Genomic DNA, 12,928 nt, shown 5'->3' with positions numbered 1-12,928 from the left:
ACTTCCTGTACTGTTATTAGTAAGTTGAAGCAACATTTTTCTGTCCATGGTAGTCCACACAGAATTATTTCTGACAATGGTGCACAGATTACTAGTCAGCAGTTCAAGAAATTTGCAGAACAGTGGGACTTTGTTCGTTTTATGAGTAGTCCTGAATATCCCCAGTCAAACGGCTTGGCTGAACTTGCATTGCAAAGTGCAAAACAGCTGTTAGAGAAATCCAAATGTGGCAATACTGATGTTTTTCTCAGCTTGTTAAATTTCAGAAACATTCCTCATGATAAACATCTTGCTTCACCTGCCCAGAAACTTATGTCAAGACAAACTAGAATCACACTACGCTTTAGCAGTAATTTGTTGGTTCCATGTGCTATGAACAACAAAGTAGTGAAAGGCCAACTGTTGAATAAGAAGTTGTCCCAGAAGTCTTACTATGATAAAACCAGCAAACTGCTCCATTCTTTACAAAAAGGGGAGATAGTGAGGAAGCAGATATCAAAAGATTTTGATTGCATCATTTTGTGAAAAGTTTGTGTCAAGAGCTAAGATTGTACATTGTGGAATCACAAGGGATGGAATTCAGATGAAATCAGAAGCATTTGCTACCAGTGTGCGAACCAATGTTACAGCATCTTGCCTGTGACAAAGACTCTAGTTCTCAGAGTGACTTCTCCAACATTCCTGTTTCAGAGGACATTCCGTTAGCAATCCCCATTCCTGAGAAAATCCCTGAAACTCCCCAAGCAGAACATTCCACAGTGACCTTTCCTGTTGCTATACCCAGTCCTAACTTTTATGTCACGAGATCAGGTCACATCTTGAAAATTAGTTCCAGATACACGGCCACCTGGACATGACTGTTTTTCCTTTGTTTGTGCCTGAATAATTGTATGCCTATTCAAATGTAATTTTTTATATGAGATAACTCAGTAAAGAGGGAGTATGTAGATGAAAGTATGTAGATCATATAATTTTAAAACCTTTCCAGTGAGTCAGCACATGCATATAAGTACTGAGCAAGCAAGAGTGACATTTTGAGTAAGCAGTCAGAGCGTGAACATGCAAGTATGTAGTCAGTAAGTTAGTTAGATAGTTTAAGTTTAATGTTCCTGCCATCCATCCTGATGTATTTCTTTGCAATAAACTACTTAAACGAACACCCAAGCCTCAGGGTCATCTTAATACACATAAAAAGAGCAACAAAGGGTACCCAATTATACTGAGTAAAATTAATACTAATACAAATGGTAGTATTTTGACCAAACACAAGTCTTTCAGGAGTAGCCAGAGTGTCACTAAATAAATATAACTACTCTCAAATGTTAAAATATTTTCTAAAAGACCAGCCACAATGAAAAGTTTATATTTAATAATAAATAATAAAAGAACATGAAAATACTAAATATATATTTACAATAAACACCACAGTTTTAAGCACAGGAAATATCAAAAATAACACAGATGGATAGATTCACACAGGTACAGAAAAACAGTACTTAACTAATCTCACTATAGTTTCCTGACTGATCTGAAGAATTACTATTCTCTGGTTACTTAGTAAAGCAAGGCGAGATGAAGTGGGTGAGTGACCATCTTTGTCACGTTTCAAAAATAGACTGCACTGACACCTCTGTCTCATCTAGTATTAAAGCATTATTTCAGTGCTGGCAGAATGGCATTGCACACATCTAGTCATCTATCTTCTGGTTTCCACACTACCCCCTTTACTAGAAACTGAACCAAAATCTAGCACATATATGCCATCACACACACACACACACACACACACACACACACACACACACACACACACACACACACACACATAGAAGAGCTTTTCTAAGATGTGTTATAGCATCTGGAAGCTATGAAACCATTTCACAAACTTCCACCCTTCCAGGGTAGAAACTAAGAACAATACAGTAGGATTCTATTCCTGGTTTTAACTTTTCACAGACATTTTGTCTCTGGCTACAATCAGAACTGTTAGATACAATTGTTATGGCCTAAACCAGGTAATTTCATTTTATACTATTATTCAAGGTTAACTGGACTGAGATTAACCTCTTCTCTTATAGTATCCTCTGTTACAATACATTCATTTCAAAAGTTTCAATACAGTCTGACATACAGGTGCATTTCTTTTCTGTCTAGCAGGACCTACTGTTTTTAACACAAGCAGCTTTACAAATACATTTTCAACACAAGCACCTGTGCAAATCTTTTTGATATACAAATGACATAAAATTCTTTACAAAACTCTAGATAGCTATGCATATGTTGCACATGCACTGCCCTACTTTCTCTGGCATAGCTGGCATGGGTCTATATTAGATTGTTGAAATGGCATTACAGCAAATGCTATTTCGACAACACATAAAAATTGAAATAGTAAAACAGCAGAACCCCAGGTCACCGATTTTTTCCTAGGGAAAAAAATTGGTAGACCAGCAAGTCAAAACACACCAGTTAAAACAACTTAAAGTGCCCCCCACACCCTTCTAATTAAATATACCAAATCCAAAACTGCACTACAGTGGAGTAAAGGGCAATGTCACAGCTCAGGCCAAGCAATTTTTTGCCCTAGGAAAAAAATTGCTGACCTGAGCTTTCTTTGTTTAAGCATTTCACTCTTTACGTGTCGTCGAAACAGCATTCGCTGTAATGCCATTTCGACAATCTAATATAGACCCAGCTGGCACTACCTCACGTCATCAAAAAGACAATGCCAAATGTGTGTGCTTTCACACTGCAGTAGATTTCGCAAAACAGAGTTATCAATCAGATGGCAATCCAATATCTGGATTATTTCCTACTTGTTGATGAGTGTTGGCAGGAAGTGGAGGCAAGCAAGTTGTCATTTTCTGAGGTATGCAAGGAGATGGGAGTGCCATTAGCACAGGACAAGCTTGAAGGACCAAGTCAGTTGCCAATTTTTTTGTTGTTTATGCTGGACGTAAAGAACCAGCTATTTTTGTTTTCCAGTTGATAAGGTTGAGGATGTAAGGACAAACAGCAATTGTTTAGGGTATCATGCATGGTGAAAGTTGATTTGTCATTGTTTTTTTTTTTCTTCAGATTTTAATGGTGTGGCATTCTAGAAGGATTGTGTGAAGGATATGAAACTAAACATATATACGGATGCATCTGGAGCTCATGGCTTAGGGGCATTCTTTGATTGAGACTGAATCACTGTGCCTTGGCCTGATAAATGGCCAGAGATATGGATGACAGATGTGGCATTTTTAGAGCTTTTGTCAATCTGAGCAGCATCTGTGGTTTGGAGGTGAAAGCTGCAAAATGAGAGAGTTATTTTTTTCTCTGCTAACAAAGTAGTAGTGCAGGTTTTGCAGGAAAGTAAATGAGGTCACTTTTGGTGTTGTTGGTATTGTAGAAGTTAATCTTGCAGAGTTTAATTAAATTTAGTTCTTCAGCCAGGCATGTACCTTGCCATTCTAATGATGTAACTGATAGTCTTTCTTGTCTTCAGATTTACAGGTCTTGTGCACTAATTCCAAATGCAAGGCAAGAACTATTGGTGTTGCCATAGGATATATGGGATGTTGGATAGATGGAGAGGGTTAGTGGATCCAGAGGTCATAAGTCATGGCAGATTCTACATGGAAGGCTTGCAGTGCAGTGGTTGTTGCATTTTCAGAGTTCGTAAGGCAGTTGCAGGAAGTGATCATTGTCTTGTTTGATGAGGTATGTTGTCCATCATTAGTATTTGGGTGAGCTGGTAAGGTCAATTAGATTGCACTTGGCAGCTCTTAGTGCAGCTATGAGGTTTGCAGGTTTAAATAATTTCATTAAAGGATGGGTGTTGAGTGAAGTGTTCAAAGGATACCAGAGAGTTCTGGGTTGTTTTTTCTATATGAAGAATAAAAAAATCATATGAATGCTGGAGTGCTTTTTTGTTGGCTTTTGCATGCATTTCATTCGTTGCACTCTTATGACACTACACATCAAAAACTCAAACTATTGAATACAACAGATTCATCACCTACAAATCAAAAGAAGTTTAAAAGTTTTTTTTTTTTTTTTGCAGAGAGCAAGCCCCCCTGGGCCCCACACCCCCTGTGTATTATATCCATCTCTGACATTCTAGTAAAGAGTGGAAAGTGTAAATTCCCCGATTGCCACTGTACTGCAACCTTGCACAGAAAAAAGCCAGTATGTGTGATCAGTTGATTTTTTGACCAGCTCTACTAGTACTTATAACAGTACAAAAGGTGGAATTATTGATGGGTTGAAAATAACTAATTTTTATATATATATATATATCTATATATATATATATATATTGAAAGATAGAGAGCGATAGATATAAATATAGATATATTGTCTAATATATGCATATACATTCATATATGTCTATATATGTAGCTACAGTTAGGTAGTTATTAGTATATGATTGGATCAAAGAGAAAATAACAGAGTGGGAGATGGAATATAAAAAAAAAATGTGTTTTTGTAGGAGATCAAGTTCCACTACACCCCTACACCCCCTACTACTTACATGTAGTAAGATAGAGATTGCTCAGTTTGGTCTTGACACATATTGGCATTACAAAAAAAAAAAAAAAAAAAGAAAATAAATGCAAATTGATACTCCAGTGACAAATAAGATACTCTTACATATCTAACATTTGCTACAAAACTACTCTTATGCAGAAAAAAAATGCTGATCCTTTTAATTTGACCAAAAAGCACATGCACACACACAAACCACACACACACACACACAGTTTGCATAACTGTCATTAGCAAAATTACTTGCAGTTTGCCAAGTTGATCTTTGTTAAACGATCTATTTTCAGCCACAGTAACAATTTGCATTTGATGGCCCTCAAGGAAGGTCCTGAGGTAGGAAACACACTGCATCTGATTCATGTTATGCTTCCCCAACATTGTGATTCCTCACAGGGTGTCAATAGAGAAAACATAGTGTTCCTTTACACCTCACAGTCCCCATTTCATCCAACCAAGCAAATAATTTTAAAACTGTTGTACTTTGCTGATATCACTATGTCCAATTCAGTCAAGGTAGATAATTTTAACATTACGATCTTTGGATGATGGCCCGGAAATATTAGATTTACCTTTTTCTATAGCACTGTTCCTTACTACATGACCTGTGTACAGTTGATAACAAAGATGGGAGAAACAGACAGGAGCATGCTGTTGAATAGTTAATTAAATATTCATTATTTGCTCAAATGGTGGTGGTGCTGCAGTAGCGTTGTTGCCTCATAGCAACGTTGTCCCGTTCGATTCTCAGCTACAGCGTCTTCTGTGTGGAGGCATACGTGAATGGGGCGTGCCTTCACTGAAGGTTGTGCATCAGGGCTGGTAACCCGGTACGTAAAAATCCACTACCAATCATTAGCGGACCGGAGTTCCGCTGTGGCGACCCCTAACCGGGAAAAGCCGAAAGACACAAACAAATTATTTGCTCAAATATCTGTGCAAGGAGGGTACTTTCCTCAAAATGTTGTTTTATTTTCTCTTGATTTTGTTAAGGTTTAAACTCACAATGCACTGCATACTGCTTATAGATTCAGAGGAGGTTACTAGGTTAATGGCCCTAGAGCCCTTACCAGCTTTTCTTTTTGTTAGATGGGTGACATTTACCTTTCCTGGTGATTTTTGCCTTAGAATTACTATGTACACCATATAACGTTATGATTGACTAAGATATGTAGAGCACCCTGGGCTATAACTATCATTAATATTGCTTAGTTTCTGAATGGTATCATATGGTTTTAGGGTCTCCATTTTTTACTTGTTTCTTCTTGGTTCTTTTCAGACTATGAAAGAAATTGCTGTGTTCTGCATAGTTATGTCATTCCTGGTTTTAATCATATTATTCTGTTAGGCTTAAGGTCATAAATAATACATTCATGTTTATCATGTATTTGTTTATGGGTATTATATCATATATGAGTAGTAATATCAGTTCAGTTTTTGTATATCCATAGGATCTATGGTTCAAATAATAAAAAAGAAATAGACACAAAAAAATATGATCTTTGTTAATAGTTCTGCACAAGGCTATGTAGGGGAGAGAACTCTCCTTAGATATCCAAAAAGTATGTATCTTTCAAAGCTACTAATAAGATATTACAAGCAGAAGTAAATCATCTGCCTAATGTGCACATCTAGTTTTACCATAATGGGCTCTCTCCTGCATTGGAGTATTGCAAATCCAGTGATAAACTGAGAAACACCTATATAAAACTTCAAAAACAGCTCTACATTTTGTATTGGATGTACTTTTATAGAAAGCCCTGTTCATTTATAAGATCCAAGAATAACCCCCATTTGACTGCCATTCAAAGCAATCAGTTCAAGCTTCAGTGTGGCAAGAGTAAGCCACAGCTCCAGGGCAATCTGTCAGTGTTATCATCATTAGTTCTGTAAGTTCTGTAAATTGGGTAAGGTAGACAGCAGAAATCAAAACTGCCACTCAAAAGGTGAGCATGACCAGAGTAACCTGACATGGGAAGTAGTGAACTACAAAATTTTTTAGTAAAAGATGGGCAAATCAGCATGGCCCATTAGCAGATCAAACTAAAAATGTCATAAACAATAGGAATCTGAACCAGATGAATCTTCTTCCCAAATATTGAGTGTCCCTCATCCTCTCAAACAGTATGCATCACTTCTTCACAGGATGAGGATCCCAGGAAAATGGACAGGCAATTAATCAGAAAAAGACAAAATGTAGATTTAGATTTGTTTTGACAAATGAGTTACCACCCATAATCCTTAGCTAAGGTATGTACTAGCACATTTTCAATGACATATGATCAAGTTAGTTCAATTCATCATTTTAATTTAATGCTGATAGACCAATTAGTGTATTGCCTTACTCAGAGTTCTTTTTCACTGTACACCTTGAGTTCTCATGGAGATTATTTGCCTTAAACAGAATGCTATTAATAAACTAAAGAAGCTTATTTCATATTGAATGAGCTCATATACTGTCAGATATCCCCAGAAGGGGAATGACCCAAGACCTGACATTTTAATGGGATGACATTTAAAAAGTCCTTGAGGTAAATTGCTTTGTCAGCTTTACCTGTAAAGATGTGGCCCAAACTGGAACCACCCATCCCAATCATTATAATAATCCTGACTCATTGTTCTCCTTATTCCTAACAAGGACCCAGCTGGAACCGCCCATCCCAAACATTATAATAATCCTGAACCATTGTTCTCCTAATTCCTAACAAGGACCGAACTGGAACCACCCATCCCAATCATTATAATAATCCTGAACCATTGTTCTCCTTATTCCTAACAAGGACCCAACTTGAACTGCCCATCCCAATCATTATAATAATCCTGAACCATTGTTCTCCTTATTCCTAACAAGGACCCAACTGGAACCGCCCATCCCACTCATTATAATAATCCTGAACCATTGTTCTCCTTATTCCTAACAAGGACCCAACTGGAACTGCCAATCCCAATCATTATAATAATCCTGAACCTCTGATCTGATATTGTTAATCCTCGTTCATTCTTTACGCGTGGGTATCGGTTCCAACCTCGGAACCGAGCTGGCCATCTTCCAAGCTCGCTTCAGCTACAAGCTCTTTTGCTAAAACTCTTACCCAGAGTTGCCTTCTCCCTGTTACCCCAGATTTCGTTTGCCGCTTCACCATTCGGTCATGTCAAGCTACTTCTCTTGAGCTAAGTACAATATTTTTCTTCATACTAAATTCTAAAATAGCCTTTTCTCACAGAAAAGTTATTAGATAGTTTTCTCTTACCTTATCGCATTTAGCGACTATCCTTTCTTGAATCTTTTCAATTCCTTTTCTCCCCTTTACCATGAGGTAATTTCTTTTTTAACATCATTGGTAAACCACCTTTCCTTCTTACCTTCGGGTAATTCCTGTACCATTGCTGGTATTTTTTCTGGGTTTCCTTCTTTCTTTTTAACATAGCAGATAAAAAAGGTAGTCCAGGATTTAAAAGTTGTTTAGATTGTGGCCATAAATTCCCTACTTCAGATGCACATTCCCTGTGCATCTATTGCTTGGGTGTGCCTCATTTAACAGTTGACCCACCCTGCGGGATTTGAAAGAATTTCTCTAACAGGACGTTGACTGAGAGAAAAAATAAATTAATATTGAAGGGGCTACTTAAATCTCCTTTTTCAGAAGCTATTTCTGGGTCGGAGGCTTCAACCCCTCCAAGGTCCCATAAGAAAAATAGTGATGAACATATAAAGGCCGAGTTTCTTCTTCGTCCCCTGCTGGGGACCCCCAGGAACCGAGATGCAAGAAAGCTAAGCTTTCCAGTTTGGATTTGACTTCTTCGACTCCAGTGTTTTCGGTACCTAGACCTTCGGCACCAAGGCCATTGGCACCATCTTTGACTTTGGCACTGACTAGCATGCTCCTTACAGTATCAGTACCGAGGGGCTCCTTGGTTCAGACTTCTTTACTGGCACCAACTGTCCAGTCAATGCAGACTGTTACGACGTCAATGGATTTTTCGGCGCCCATTGCCTTTTCAGCTCTGACAACTTACCTGGCACCCACTACCCTCTCAGAACCGACCATTCAGTTATCAGCACCAACTTTTTCGGTTCCAGCCTTAGCACCGACAACCACTTCAGTACCAACCTTATCGTCGGTGCTGACCATGACTTTGGCACCAATGATTTCCTCGGTGCAGACACCTGTCGTTCAGTCCTTTACAGCCCCATTGTTTTCAGTGCAGACATCCAAGGTGGGTACCGAGCTTGCTCCGTCTTTCGATGGACCTGACTCCCCCTCAGCCTTGTCCATGAAATACACTAGAAGCCTCTCTGAACACGATGTGTTACGTCTTGTGGATCAAGTGCTTTTGGCCAGAGGTATCCCGCCCGCCAGGTGCTAACGTTGCTCACAAACATCAGCAACGCTCTTACCGGGCAAGGTAATTTTACTGTTTCTGACTCTTCTTTTTTGATTCCGGGAAACCAACAACAAGAGGCAAGCAACGAACGGAGATTGTTCATGGCGCAGGAGCCGAATGGCACAGCTGGTTCGGGACACAACTTGCGAACGAACAATAACAATCTACAAGCTCAAGAAGGAAACCCAGGCAGCAGCTCAGCACCGAACGGTGAAGTTGCTGGTAGAACTTTTAATTTTAAAAAATGGACTGAACTCCAACCGGAGTTCAAACAAGGTACTTTTAACACCAACACACAGCAGTTGGACATAGACTTCGATACTTTTAGCAATAAACTATATGCATACAAGATCTCTCAACTTGAGATCAATTATATCAAAAAATGCATCAAAGTTAAGAGAGTACCGAAAGGCTTAAGATGTTATAAATTTCCGAGTAATGCCACCGCAGGCTCTATTTTACATACACAACTACTAGAATTGTTTGACCGCACAGGTTTAGAAATGCTAGACTTGATGGTTAAAGATTATCAAAATAAATGTAATGTAATTTTGAATGAACTAACTGTACTGAATGACAACATTGTACAGCACAAAAACTTTCTTAGGCACAAAAGAAAATATGATGAAGTTTTTGTTGAAGTGGACCAACATTGTTTGAAAGTGGTGGACAGGAAAGTGAAAAAACTGGACAGGGACATGCTTGAATACAGAGAAGGGAAGGCTTACCCTACAGGGCAGAAAAACAATAAATTTACAGAAACTTACACAGAAACTTTTGAAAACAGAGTAGGGAATCATAATGCAGCCAATGTATCTAATACAGAGCCATTACGTAGGAGCGAACGGCTGGCACAGAAAGGGAGTAACAACTCCCCACAGGGTTTTCATTATCCCCAGGGCAGACCAATGGGGAGGAATTACTATGCCCCTCACCAACAGATTTGGGGGAGGGGCCGCAACTGAATCTTGAAATAGATGATTTCACTGTGTGTGATTTTGAATTGGCAGCCTTTGACACTAACAACATAGTTGTTTCTTTTGACAACTTCAGTATTTATAATTATACTAATTTAGATATCACTCCTGTATACTTTGAACTTTTTACAAAAGGACTAAACTATATTCCGGCAAGACCGGCATATCTGCCTAAGCTCCTAATAGAATTAAAATTATTTATTAGGAATTTGAATCTTTCTCTCTTTTTTAAAGGACATAGAACAGTGATGAATGATACTACTAGGTCTAGCATATTTAACCCCCCCCTACATCCGAGTTTGAAAATCTTTGAAGAACTTATTGAGAAGACATTCAGAGAGAATTTGGTAAAAAATCATGATCCCTCTCAGAACTTTGATAAACATTTGAGAGAAATAGTACATTTATTAAGAAAAGAAAAGATCAGGGTCATGAAACCTGATAAAGGGGGAGGGATGGTACTTATGCACCTGTTTGATTATGACAATGCAATGCACAACATATTACAGGATACTGATACTTATGAGCAGGCATCTAAAAATGAATTAAATGTCGCGTATGCCAATATAAAATACATTTTGAATGACCATTTACTTCAAGGGGTAATAAATGAGGAATTATTTAACTATCTTAATGTGCCCTATCCAAAAATTCCTGTATTGTTTGGCATACCGAAGGTGCACAAAGGAATAAAACCATTGAAATTTAGGCCGATCGTGGCCGGTGCTGGTAGTATTACAGAACCTTCAGGTAAATATGTAGAATATAACATCAAATCTTTAGTTTCTAAGCTCCCAAATGTTTGCAGAGATTCTTGGGAATTTTTAGCTAGCATTCCATCAGATATATGCAATAAGGACTTGCTTATGATAACAATAGATGTAGTTGAATTATTCCCAAGTATACCTCATGATACAGGATTAGACTGGTTTTCAGACACCTTAATTAATGCAGCTGATTTAAGTAACAACCAGATCAATTTAACAATTGAATTTATGGATATAATCCTGGATAACAATTATATCTTTTTTGATGGAGAATTTTTTAGACAAAGCAAAGGAGTAGCAATGGGTTCTCCATGTGCATCATCTTATGCTAATATTGTCTTACACAAATGGGAGCAATCATATATACATTCAACTAAATGGAAAGAACACATTTTATTCTACAAACGTTACTTGGACGACATATGTATTTTGTGGCAAGGTTCTGAGGAGATGTTTCTCCAATTTTTTGACTACATCAATTCAACTACTAATTTTTTGTCCTTCACTTATGAAGCTAGTAAAAATTCTTTACACTATTTAGATATTTTACTATTTAAAGACAAGGAGAATGAACAATTTCAATCAAAGATTTTTAGGAAGTCCTCCTTCTCCAATACATTTCTGCACTTTGATAGCTCACACCCTTTTTATACAAAAAAGGGGATTATCAGAGGTCAATTGATTCGAGTGTCTAGAATATGCAGTACACTTGAATCTTTCCTAGAGGAAACTAGATTTATAGCAGACATGTTTACAGAAAGAGGTTACCCTATGCAATTAATTAACTCTTGTATAGTGGAGGTGTTAGAGAAAAGGGATTCAACTTTTCCACCCCTTTTGAGCAAAGGACTTCCTCTCTCTACGATCACTAAAATAGGACAGGAAGACATACAGAAAAGTTTTGTCTACACATATACTAGTGATGCACCCTACATAGAGAACACCTTACATTTATTCTGGCCCTTGTTAACTGCACAAGAAGACATTAAAACTTATATACCCAAGACTTTAACATTTATTAGAAAATGAGATACCAACTTGAAGGGGATGTTTGAACAAAATATTTGTACACGACAACTGATGAACACCCTTTCATCTCATAGAAAAAATGGCTCATACAAATGTGGTATGTGCAACCAATGTAATTACATACTAGACGCCGCTGAAATATTTTTACCATCTAGGAATTGCACATTGAAAACATTAGGATACCACAATTGTAATTCAACAGGAGTAGTTTACTTTGGTACTTGCTTATCTTGTCATGGATTCTATGTAGGGAAAACTACTAGAATGCTTAAAAAAAGAATTTATGAGCATTTATACGAAATTGAAAAAAAGAAAACTTCTAACGCATTCTATAAGCATTCACTAATATGTACTAATATGTCTTTAAAATTTTTTGTACTCGAACGTGTCCTTCTAGATCCTCGAGGAGGAGATTGGGAAAGTTATTTAGAAAGTAGAGAGTTAATTTGGCAGCTTAGATTAGATGCTTCAAAAAACCCGGGGATGAATGACAGTATCAGTATCAACAGTATATTAAAGGTTAAAAGAAACAAATTATAATTTAAATAATTTATTTATTTATTTATTTTTAACAACACTGGTTTTCATAATACCAACTTTGGATATCGAAATGAAATACAATTACAATATTGATTTTTTAATCAAATGAAAGTTATTTAATACTTAATATTGATTAATTTTTAGAAAGGATAATTTTTGGAAATCAATGTATCACATTTACATACATAATTTATACATGGTTTACTACCTGTTCTTGCTAGTGTAAGTAAACAAGTTTAATACATTTTTTAAAGTTTTGTAGTTCATTTTTTAACTTTTTAAAACATATGTACATAAAAAATTTAAATAACTTACAGTTTTTATTGTTTTAAACATATTTGTCAATAAGATGCATTTAATTCTTGATGGATAGCATATTATAATGCAGCTTTGATGAATGCACAAAGTACTGAGTGACAGAAGAACATTTATTAGCTTTAAAATGCTCTTTAAAATGTTCAGTAAAGCACTGTTGCACTTTAAATGTTGATTGACTGTAATTAATTAATTATCTTATTAGGCCTATTAAGCTGAATATATAAACAGTAAGGCCACACATTCAATTTAACCTTGAAAAAGCCTGAGATTACTCAGGCGAAAGTGCTTGGATTTATTGTGAACTTCTTTTTGTCTGTTTTTAAGAATTAAAGAATTACCGTGGAAACTTTGTCCATCTGAATTTTTAACGTTCGTTCTTGT

At 36.9% G+C, this 12,928-nt stretch overlaps 1 protein-coding gene across 9 annotated transcripts in view; it reads left to right on the top strand.

Moving 5' to 3' along the window:
* DMD (dystrophin) overlaps window positions 1–12,928 on the top strand; it is a 9,298,038-nt gene that overhangs the window by 3,788,783 nt on the left and 5,496,327 nt on the right. The window lies entirely within an intron of this gene.

Source organism: Protopterus annectens, chromosome 5.part0 (assembly GCF_019279795.1).
Source record: "Protopterus annectens isolate FY-2018-M chromosome 5.part0, PAN1.0, whole genome shotgun sequence".
In the NCBI taxonomy this organism is placed as follows: Eukaryota; Metazoa; Chordata; order Ceratodontiformes; family Protopteridae; genus Protopterus; species Protopterus annectens.
This window is presented reverse-complemented; position numbering and strand designations above follow the sequence as displayed.